The 12125-nt window shown below is 47.8% G+C and overlaps 1 long non-coding RNA gene across 1 annotated transcript; it reads left to right on the top strand.

Moving 5' to 3' along the window:
* Positions 1-885: 885 nt before the first annotated feature.
* Positions 886-6270, top strand: LOC138843404 (uncharacterized). Its single transcript, XR_011378088.1, has 2 exons — positions 886-1235; positions 2649-6270. It is a non-coding gene; the product is annotated as an uncharacterized lncRNA (long non-coding RNA).
* The last annotated feature ends 5855 nt before the right edge of the window (positions 6271-12125 follow it).

Below are 12125 nucleotides of genomic sequence, written 5' to 3'. Positions count from 1 at the left end.
CCACCACCGTTGCCCAGCTTTGGGAGGCCCTGGGACCCTTGTAAGCAGTCTGGGCTACAGCACAGAGTCAAGGACAGAATCCCCGTCAGCACGGGCACTCGGCCTGCTGAGCACAGGGAAGCTCCAGGCTGCTCAGCAACAGCAGAAGGTCCCTGGGGGCAGGAGCTTCTACTGCACAGCAAACCGCAGCCGCACGCCAACTGAGGGGAAGCCCTTGGACGCATTCTAGGTTTGAGGATCTCGGGAGAGTTCCTGCAAGTCGGGGAGCAGGGGCTCCTTGTGGCTGCTCCCGAGAGAAGCAGGCAAGGGGAGCCCCTGGCTTGCACCCTCTCCTTCCCTATTCTGTTCCAGCTGTCCCAGCTGTGCCCTCAAGGACTCCTGCCGTCCTCTTGGTGCCCACTGCTTTCTGCACTGCGCCCCTGCTCACACCACCAGAACCTGTGTTTCAGCCAAGTTCTAACCCACAGAGAGGGACACATCCACTTTTCAAAGTGCAAATGAACTTCAAGAAAAATGTGTTTCAACCCTGACAGACAAAGCCTGGAGAAACCGAGTAACCAGTCCAAGGTGACTCAGCTGCGGGGCTGTGGAGCCCAGACACTCTTCCTTCCCTCTGGTCCAGCACGGATTCACTGCAGCATCCATAGTCTTAGATTTGACCATTTATAATCCTTTCATTTTATTTATTTTCTTGCTTTAAAAAAGATTTATTTTCTTTATTTGAAAGCCGGAGTTAATGGGGTGGGGGTGGGGAGGGCAGAGAGAGAGGTCTTTCATCCACTGGGTCACCCCCCAAACAAAAAACAGCCAGAGCTAGGCCAGGCCAAAGCCAGGAGCCAGGAGCTTCATCTGGGTCTCCTAGGTGGGTGCAGGGGTGTGGGGAGCCATTGCACCACGCCCTAAAGATGGCGCCGGCTCCTTTCTCCCGGAAGGACTGGCGAGAAACAAACAACTCCTAATAAGGAGATGGCTGAGCTCCCTTCTGGCTTCCACATTGCTGTACCTATCAATCCTTGCCACTTGGCTGCTTTTGATTGGTGTGCTGATGGCTGTAAGAGGGATGGGAGAGGGAAGGAGGTGGAAGAAGAAGCTTGTTCAAGGTTCCTGAATAAACTGCTTGAAGAAGAGTTTGGGTCGTGTCTTCCTTGCTGGTCGAGGGACGCGACAACTGGTGGCCCGTACGGGGAACCATCTCAAACGCGAACTCAGAACTTCCTGCAGTCAGGGCAGCGCTGGTAAGTCCCCCAGGAAAATAAGGTGGGGATCCGCGATAAGAGCGGGCAGTCCTGCGACAATAGCGGGAGGATAGCTCTGCGATTAAAGCAGAGGAAGTTCTGCGACAAAAGCAGAAGGACTCTGACCCGTGGCCAGGGAAAGAGTACAATTTTTGACGATGGGTAATTCACAGTCCCATCCAATTTTTCTGGCACTGCTTTGAGAAAACGGTTTGAAACTTAAGCCTAGTACATTGCATAGGTTTTTACGTAACTGTGATACCATTGCACCCTGGTATGGGGTTTCGGGAAGCCTTACTATCCCTTCATGGGACAAACTAGGCAGGGATTTGGATTTTGCATTCGAACAGGGTAATCTCGAAAGGGGAGTGAGACCAATATGGAAGTTAGTGCGAGCATGCCTCGAGGATGAGCGGTGTAGTGAAACTATTCTGAGCGGTCAAGCTGCCTTGGAGGAGCTTCAGGAAGAGCGCTCCGAGAGAGCTGCCAGTGAAAAAGGGAAAACTTTGAAGGAGAGTCAGAAAAGAACTAGGAAAAAACTGTACCCCGATCTTTCCGAGTTGTGCAGCCCCTCTTTAGTAAGTAGTACTAGTGCAGAAAGTAGCTCAGAAAGCAGCAGTGAGTCTGAAGAGTGTGGCGATAACAAAGAGTCTGGTATAAAGCAAGTACGGGAATTGAATCGGCAAATGAGGATTTCCAAAAATTACAGCCGCTGAGCCCTTACCAGGTGCTCCAAATATATTTACGGATGGGTCAAAAACAGGCTGTGGGGTTTATATGGTAGAGGGTAATGACCCGGTATTTCATCAGTTTCAGCCAGGCTCACCTCAAGTTGTGGAATTAAAAATAGTTATTGAAGTCCTTAAGCAGTGCTCTTTTGCCTTTAACTTGTTGTCAGATTCCTTATATGTGGTGAACGCATTAAAGATATTGGAAACCACAGGACCGATTAAACCTTCTAGCCCAATTGCATCCCTAACGTCAGGTGATTGCTCATTGTCTGGATGCATGGGCCGCCTGGGGGAGACCGCAGGTGCTAAAAACTGATAATGGCCCGGCCTATACATCTCAAACCTTTACCACCTTTTGCCAAAAAATGGAGGTTCAACTTGTCCATGGATTGCCGTACAATCCTCAGGGCCAGGGCATAATTGAGCGAGCACACCGCACACTGAAAGAATATCTTTTAAAACAAAAAGGGGGACGCGACAGGCCAGGAGAAAGAGAGAGGAAAAATTCCACAGGTATCTTGACCTAGAGAAAAGTCTTAATTCGATAACCCTTTCCAACTTGATGGGTTTTTCTCTTTACAGTTAATAAAAACTTAAGCAATGGGCTCATACACTGATAATCAATTCTTTTCTGTGCTGCTGTAGCTAACTTATCTAATGAGAGTTTTCATGTGTCTTGAAGGTTTCGCATTTTTCTATTGCCAGTATGAGTCTTGATTGGAAAAACTGCACCATGAAGCTGTTTACGTTATATCTTTAATGTTTGAGTGATTACCTAACTCTGATTAGATCTAGTCCACAGCCTTGGTTAAACGTACTAATTTTTGACTAAAATGGTTTGACTCTCTGATAGTTTAAATTCTAAACTGAGTCTTTCAACTTTGGGGCTTGCAGTCGGATCCCTGGAACTCTCAAAGGATGGGACTCTAAATTTGTTAAAGTAACAGCTGTTTGAGTCAATTCAAATTGTACGAAGTGTATTAAAATGTAGTAAATGATGTCAAATCTATGTTGTATTCATGTTTTTGCTTTTCAGCTAGAGTAGTCTTATAAAAATGAGAGTAAATTCTGTGTATACAAGCCTTTATGTTGTTAATTCAAGTAAGCCAATACAGATTGGTTCAGAAAATTGGGTTAATGCAAACGCCCTTTGGTTCACTTGCTCAGTTTTACATTTACATGTCTTTGATATGCTTTAAACTTATTTCTCTTAAGGATGAAGATCTTTTCAAAGTTGTAAATATGCACTAGTGACTGTTGCTGCCCAAGTGGTGTTATCCTTATGTTACTTAAAAGCATGGAAATGTAATTTTGACTTTTAATTCAGATAATGGTGTGGTATTCATTAATAGCTCAGTGTTTTAAGTTATCCAGGCATCGGTGCTAAGTAAAATATGGAAAACGTATTATGTGTACTTTTAACATCTTAAATTTGATAAGAGAGACTTTTAAGTTTGCCAGCATGTATTCTCATAGGTTGTCCATACATGATAATTCAAGACTGTAAAAGTAACTACAGGTATAAAGTTTCAGAAGGTGTGAGCAAGTCATGAAAAGTTGTAAAAAGTTTATGATTTTAAAACATTGTTTACAGAATTTTCTATAAGTTAAATGTTAATGCCAAAATTACACTAACCTAAAGTTGAAGTCTGATCTTCTGTTATAACAATGGGATTTTTTAAAATGTGTACTAATGTTATTAATTATCTGGAAATGGTCTCAATTGTAAATCTTAAAATCTGTTGTTGCAAAAACTGTAACATCTCTTTTTAACAGTGTCTGCTTAATCAGTTACTCTGCCATTTCTAAAGTTAGGTCGTGTAAGCTCTTTTTAACTCTGTTAAATAGTTCTGAGTTATGTGATAATTTCATGTGCTAACTCTTATGTTCAAGGTTTTTGTATTTCTGGTTTACCTAAAAATTCATGTTCTGCCAAGTAAATGTGTACTCTACTGTCTGTTAAGTTATGATTGATAAAAAGTATTAAGTCTTAAAAAGTTATGTTAAATATTATTATGATCAGATCTGGTCTAAAAGTGTTAAAATCACCCTGACTAAATGTTAAGGAATTCTATTTTGACCAGATACTCTAAGTTCTCTTGGCACCTTTAACAGACTTTCTGAAAATCAAAGTTCTAAATTCTCTGGACTTTTGGTATCTCCAGAGGGCCCCTGGAGATGTCAAGATATATATCTCTCATCTTGCAGAGATAATAACCAATCGGGCTGTTTAGATTAAAAGTGGTGCCAAGATGTGAAATGATGCTAAACTTCAGTTATAAACGTGTTTCTTTCTAGCTGCTCCAGTCTCTGGCTCAGAAGCCAGATCCTTTAAAGAAAGACTGACAAAGTCTAAGAAGCATCCCATGGTCATGATTTGCATCACCTCAATGTCCAAACCTTACGATTAAGATACGGAATCACCCGGGAACAGGCAAGGCAAATTGTAAAATCCTGCCCTTCCTGTGTCACATTTCTCCCGGTCCCTTATTGTGGTGTAAATCCTAGAGGTTTTATGCCTAATCAGCTTTGGCAGATGGATGTTACCCATTTTTCTGAATTTGGTAAACTAAAATACATACATGTTTCTTTAGATACATGTTCAGGTTTTGTTTTTGCCACCCCGCAATGCGGCGAGGCTGCCAAACATCTCTCATTGCCTTCAGGCCTTTGCTGTTCTAGGAACCCCTATACAGATAAAAACTAATAATGGCCCAGCGTATACTTCCAACTCTTTTAAGCACTTCTGTACTAACTTCCACATCTCTCTTCACCGGGATTCCTTATAATCCCCAGGAACAAGGTATTGTGGAACGAGCACATGCCACATTAAAAAATTATTTACAAAAAATAAAAAAGGGGGAATACGGGACCATGGCATATTCCCCACAAAAATGGCTATCACATGCTCTTTTCATTTTAAATTTTCTAATACTGGATAATCAAGGGAAAACTGCAGCTGATCGTCACTGGCATCCTGAAACCAAAAGACAACAAGTCTATGTGAAGTGGAAAGACCCTCTAACTTCTCAATGGTATGGACCTGACCCTGTTTTAATATGGGGATGTGGACATGTTTCTATATTCTCAATGGTTACCTGAGCGACTGGTGTGGCAAACAGACAAAGTCACAAAGCAGCCCCTCGATCTTCATTATGATAACATTGCTGATTGGGATCGTTACTGCAGCCGTTATAACCGCCATTTCCATTGCAGCTGTGGGCGCTACAACAGCTGCTATAGTGCTCACAGGGACAGTTCAAACTGCTAATATCCTGAATAATTTAACGGCCTCCGTGGCTGCTGCTTTGGATACTCAGACATCCTTAAATGCACAAATAAAGGGAGGCTTGATGATTGTTAATCAGCGTGTGGATTTGGTACAGGAGCAGGTGGATACTCTCTGGCAGCTTGCTCAGCTAGAATGTGAGTGGAAATTTTCAGGGTTGTGTGTGACCTCTGTTCAGTACGATAACATGACTCAGGCAGCAAATTACTCTAAACAGTTGTCTCAGATGCTCTTGCAGAATTGGTCCGCAGAATTTGACTACACCTTGAAGCAACTGTGCCTTGCCGTGGTCACCATCAACTCCACACGTGTGGATGTCTCCTTCGCATCTGGATTGTCATCCTGGATCCGCACAGCCGTCTCCAGCCTGAAGGAGTGGGCGGGACTTGGAGCTTTGACGGGGTTGCTGTTACTTGTTGTGTTATTTTGCCTGTGGTGTTTGTGCAGGATGAGGACAGCTCATCGGCGGGAATTGGCCATGATAGCTCAAGCCTTTTATGCCCTTGAGGCTGGACAATCGCCACAAGCATGGCTGGCCTTCCTTGAATGCTAGGCATGGGTGCAGGGTGCGAGGCAAAGCACTGCAGAGAGAACGAGCCATTACGTTCTCTGGAAGGCAAGTCTGTCTGCATGTGGGTTGGCATCCCAGATCCCACCCCCGCGAAAAGGATGCTGTTCCAGGTGGATGCCTGGCAGTGGGGGACAGACCCCTACCTTCTCCTGTAATCCTTAGATGCCTGGTTCTAAAACAAAAAGGGGGAACTGTGGGGAGCCATTGCACTGCGCCCTAAAGATGGCGCCGGCTCCTTTCTCCCGGAAGGACTGGCGAGAAACAAACAACTCCTAATAAGGAGATGGCTGAGCTCCCTTCTGGCTTCCACATTGCTGTACCTATCAATCCTTGCCACTTGGCTGCTTTTGATTGGTGTGCTGATGGCTATAAGAGGGGTGGGAGAGGGAAGGAGGCGGAAGAAGAAGCTTGTTCAAGGTTCCTGAATAAACTGCTTGAAGAAGAGTTCGGGTCGTGTCTTCCTTGCTGGTCGAGGGACGCGACACAGGGGCCCAAGCACTTGGGCCATCTTCTACTGCTTTTCCAGGTGCATTAGCAGGGAGCTGGATCAAAAGTGGATCAGCCTGGTGTCGGACCAGTACCCATATGGGATACCAGGGTTACAGGCAGCTTCACTTGCTATGGCACATCAACAGCCTGACTCTTTTGTATTTCTATAATTTTTAAAGATTTATTTATTTATCTGAAATGCAGAGTTACAGAGAGGCAGATGCAGAGGGAGAGGGAGAAAGAGAGGGAGAGATCTTCAATCCACTGGTTTATTCCCCAGATGGCTGCAACGGCCAGAGCTGGGCCAATCAGGAGCCAAGAGCTTCTTCCAGGTCTCCCACATGGGTGCAGGGGCCAAAGGACTTGGGCTTTCTTCTGCTTTCCCAGGCCATAGCAGAGAGCTGGATCAGAAGTGGAGCAGCTGGGACTCAAACCAGCACCCATATGGGATGCCAGCACCATACACAGTGGCTTTACCCGCTATGCCACAGTGCTATCCCCAACCCTTTTGTTTTAAATAAATCACAAGTAAAACAAAACAGCACACACAGAACAGACAGATCCATCTGCAGAAATCTTTTAAGACTGAAATCCTGCCCCCACTGAACACTCACTGTCCACTGTCCTGTCCGGCACCTGCCTCCCCATTCCACCTCCTGTTGCTGTGACCTGATGAGCCCAGGCCTCCTGGAAATGGGCAACTGCACTGGACTTTGGCTGATGGTCTCAAGGCCACCCATGCAGCAGCAGGTGGCAGCACACAGCCTTCTTTTTTTTTTTTTTTTTTTTTTTTTTGACAGGCAGAGTGGATAGTAAAAGAGAGAGACAGAGAGAGAAAGGTCTTCCTTTGCCGTTGGTTCACCCTCCAATGGCCGCCACGGCTGGCGCACTGCGGCCAGCGCATCGCGCTGATCCAAAGCCAGGAGCCAGGTGCTTCTCCTGGTCTCCCGTGCGGGTGCAGGGCCCAAGCACTTGGGCCATCCTCCACTGCACTCCCTGGCCACAGCAGAGAGCTGGCCTGGAAGAGATGCAACCGGGACAGAACCCGGTGCCCTGACCAGGACTAGAACCCGGTGTGCTGGCGCTGCAAGGCGGAGGATTAGCCTAGTGAGCCGCGGCGCCGGCCACTGCCTTCCTTTCTGAGGATGGATCCTACTGCATTGTCTGCACTCCTGGGGCTCCGGTAGATTGACTGCTCAGCATTTAATCCAGGCCCTATAATTTAATTCCACCTCTCCCTCTTTGTCACTTTTTAAAAATTTATTTTCTAAGATTTATTTACTTGAAAGAGTTACAGAGAGGCAGAGACAGAGACAGAGTGAGAGAGAGAGAGAGAGAGAGAGAGGAGAGAGAGAGAGAGAGGTCTTTGATCCACTGGTTCACTTCCCAATTGGCCACAGTGACCAAAGCTGAGCTGACCTGAAGCCAGGAACTTCTTCCAGGTCTCCCATGCAGGTGCAGGGCCCCAAGGACTTTGGCCATCCTCCACTGCTTTCCCAGGCCATAGCAGAGAGCTGGATCAGAAGTGGAGCAGCTGGGACTCGAACTAGTGCCCATATGGGATGCCAGCACTGCCGGTGGCAGCTTTACACTCTACACCACAGTGCCAGCCCCCTGATCATCACTTTTTATAGTTTCTCTTCCTTTACAGTTACCACGTCCCCTCTCTTCTTTTTCTTGTCTACCTATTTATCTGGGGGGGAGCACAAACAATTTGACCTGAAGAATTTCTCAGGTCCTGGTTAGCCAACAGCATACTCAGATGTGGTCAGTCAGCAGCTGGGTCCAGTGGCTGCATCAGACAGGACCTCTTTGCAGACTGGACACAGGGGGAGACCTCCATCATCAGAATGGACAAAGAGGGTGACCTCCATCATCAGACTGGACATAGAGGGTTACTCTGTTTTCACTTTGGACATAGAGGATGACCTCCATCATCAGACTGGACACAGAGAGTGACTTCCATCATCAGACTGGACACAGAGGGTGGCCTCCATCATCAGACTGGACAAAGAGGGTGACTTCCATCAGCAGACTGGACACAGAGGGTTACTCTGTTATCACACTGGACATAGAGGATGACCTCCATCATCAGACTGGACAAAGAGGGTGACTTCTATCATCAGACTGGACACACAGGGTGGCCTCCATCATCAGACTGGACACAGAGGGTTACTCTGTTTTCACTCTGGACATAGAGGATGACCTCCATCATCAGACTGGACAAAGAGGGTGACTTCCATCAGCAGACTGGACACAGAGGGTGGCCTCCATCATCTCACTGGACACAGAGGGTTACTCTGTTATCACACTGGACATAGAGGATGACCTCCATCATCAGACTGGACATAGAGGATGACCTCCATCATCAGACTGGACAAAGAGGGTGACTTCCATCAGCAGACTGGACACAGAGGGTGACCTCCATCATCTCACTGGACACAGAGGGTTACTCTGTTATCACACTGGACATAGAGGATGACCTCCATCATCAGACTGGACACAGAGGGTGATCTCCATCATCAGACTGGACACAAAGGGTGGCCTCCATCATCTGACTGGACATAGAGGATGACCTCATCATCAGACTGGACACAGAGGGTTACTCTGTTATCACACTGGACACAGAGGGTGGCCTCCATCATCTGACTGGACACAGAAGGTGACCTCCATCAGCAGACTGGACACAGAGGGTGGCCTCCATCATCTGACTGGACACAGAAGGTGACCTCCATCATTTGACTGGACACAGAGTATGGCCTCCATCGTCAGACTGGACACAAAGGATGACCTCCATCATCTGACTGGACACAGAGGGTGACCTCCGTCATCAGACTGGAGCCAGTGGTGTACTCTGTCAGATTGGAGCTGGTGGTGTGCTTATCATGAGGCATGGGAGCCGTGGTTGCTGATTTTTTTAATTTAGTTGCTATTAATTCTCAATTTCTAGATCTATTAGTTCAATTAAAATGCTCAAATTCTACTTTTGAATTTGTTAGTCAGAATACTTTTAAAGAAATACTTTCCCTTATCAACAATTTGATTACCCAGCGGTAAAGTATATTTAGGAAAGAGAGGATAAGTGCTGATTCTTTTTTTTTTTTATGAGTTTTCTACATAGGAAATTGCTTCCTTGTCATTCTAGAAAAGTGACCAATGACATATTTTAATCTCATTTTGAAGCCATGGGTTTAAGCATAATTAGGGTTTTACTCAATTACAATTATTATCAGTTTGGAGTTTTTTAAATAAATTTTTCTTCACTGTTTTCTTTTTCCTTTTTTTAAAAGATTTATTTATTTATTTGAAAGGCAGAGCTACAGGGAGGCAGAGAGAGTGAAGCATCTGCTGGTTCACTCCCTAGATGGCTACAAAGGCCAGAGCTGTGCCGATTCAAAGCCAGGAGCCAGGAGTTTCCTCCAGGTCCCCCAAACAGGTGCAGGGGCCCAAGGACTTGGACCATCGTCCACTGCTTTCCCAGGCCATAGCAGAGAGCTGGATTGGAAGTAGAGCAGCTAGGACTTGAACCGGCGCCCACATAGGATGCTGGCACTGAAGGCAGTGGCTTTACCTGCTATGCCACAGCGCTGGCCCCATCAGTTTGGAACCTTAATGGTACCATCTGGACCAGTGGAAACCTCTTAAGTTTTGGTCCTGGCTCCAGCTGGCTGTACGAGGTCTGTGAAGTAATTTTGTCTGGCCTGCCAGGGCAGCCACAGGCGAGACTCAGAATTCAACCCCTGCACAGCAGGCTGGTGTTTAGGTTGATAATGTTGTGTGGCCACGATTCACGTGGCCTGGCAGAACAAAGTTGCCCACGCTTATGTGACTTCAGATGGCCTCTTCCCCTGCCTGACTGTGTGACACAGCCGCTCCAGGTGGTCTGGATCTCAAGGCCTCAGATCTGGACACCAGAGTGCTCACTCTCCAGGGGCTTCATCATGTCGAGACCCAGCCGGGGAGAACCCAGCCTGAACTCACACTCTACTCCACAGGCCAGCCCCACAGCCCCTCCCCCACACAGGAACGGCAGCAATGCCAGGACTGTCACACTTCCCGCACGCCACAACCTGAGAATAAGCATAATCGTGTCTGATGGTTAACTGACTGTGTGCTCAGTGGTCTCGGTGTCCTCCGTCTCCTTGCTGTGGTGTAACTGCACTATAGTGCCAGTAGCCAGCACGTGCTGTGTTGGCTTTCCTAAATACTCATCTGTTTTGTCCCTGTACCCTCCATCTTCACCACTACACCTAAGCTGATGCCTCTCATGGATCTGCTGTCTGAAATGAGCTGGAGCAGCAGCATCCTCGAAGCGCGTCTGTGGGAAAAGCTGCCCTGACTTGTCGCAGGCTGCCTGCATTGTTTCTGCTGTGATGTTCACCTCCCTGTTGTGCGTTTCATTTTCCTGAGTATCTTGCTCCATTTGCTCTTTTTATGAAGTGTTGCTGTCGCAATATCAGATGGCTGAGGCCGGCGTTGTGGTGCAGTGAGCTAAGGTGCCCCTGCGACGCCAGCATCCGTATCGGAGCGTCACTTTGGGTCCCAGCTGCTCCAGGTCTGATGCAGCTCCCTGCCAATGCGCTTGAGAGGGAAGCAGAGGATGGCCCAAGTATCTGGGCCCTGCACCCACATGGGCGTCCTGGATGGAGCTCTAGGCTCTGGGCTCCAGGCTTTGGCCTGGACCAGCCCTGGCTGTTGGGGCCCTTTTGGAGTGAACCAGTGAGTAGGAGGGAGGCGATGGGGATTACGTGGGGTCTGAGGGTGGGAACCCTGTTTTGGTGCTGGCAGCTTCGTAAGAAGAGGGGGAGAGACCAAGGAGGCGGCTTGCTGGGTGATGGCCACTCCCCACGCCATGTGCAATGCAACCCAAAGGCTGTCGCCCAACTCCAGCAGACGCCAGAGCCGTCTCGCATTTTGCAGCCTCCAGCACCCCACGCTGAACACCTGCCCTGTCTTTACAGATTACCTGGCTTCAGGTATTTTGTTATAGTCATAAAATGCCAGCAGAAACAGGCTGCCTCATCGAGGCTTCTCTTCTGAAATATGCACTCGTCCTGTACCTTGGACGTGACGGGAAGAGAAGAGGACTCACCAACGTGTCACTCCAGGGTCTCCTTGGGAATTGTTTCAAAATCCCAAGGCTTGGCTGGCAACGCGGTTCAATAGGCTAATCCTCCGCCTGCGGCGCTGGGACCCTGGGTTCTAGTCCTGGTTGGGGCGACGGATTCTGTCCCAGTTGCTCCTCTTCCAGTCCAGCTCTCCACTGTGGCCCGGGAAGGCAGTGGAGGATGGCCCAGGTCCTTGGGCCCTGCACCTACATGGGAGACCAGGAGGGGACACCTGGCTCCTGGCTTCGGATGGGCGCGGTGTGCCCGCCGCAGTGCGCTGGCCGCAGCAGCCATTGTGGGGTGAACCAACGGAAAAAGGAAGACCTTTCTCTCTGTCTCTCTCTCTCACTATCCACTCTGCCTGTCAAAAAAAAAATTTTAATTAAAAAAATTAAAAGAAAACAAAACCCAGGGCTCACCCCAGCTACTGTCAGGCACTGACAGCGACTGTTCTTAGTCATCCTGCAGTTTGCTCTGTCCTCTGCGCTCCAAGGCCTTCAAGGCAAGACTCACACCGTATCTGTCTCGTTCCCAGGTTCTCTCAAAGGTGCCAGGCAGACCCGCGCAAGCATGGGCTACTCCACCCAGGGCAACTCGGCCACTGGCCTCCCTTGACAAGTGTGTGTATCAGGACGACCGAAGTTCTGCCACACAACACACAACTGCAAAAGTTCTCTGTGGCTTAGAAGAACAAAGCCTCAT

This window comes from Oryctolagus cuniculus, chromosome 8 (assembly GCF_964237555.1).
Source record: "Oryctolagus cuniculus chromosome 8, mOryCun1.1, whole genome shotgun sequence".
Classification (NCBI taxonomy): domain Eukaryota; kingdom Metazoa; phylum Chordata; class Mammalia; order Lagomorpha; family Leporidae; genus Oryctolagus; species Oryctolagus cuniculus.
The sequence above is the reverse complement of the archived record's forward strand: the minus strand, read 5'-3'. Positions and strand labels throughout refer to the sequence as shown.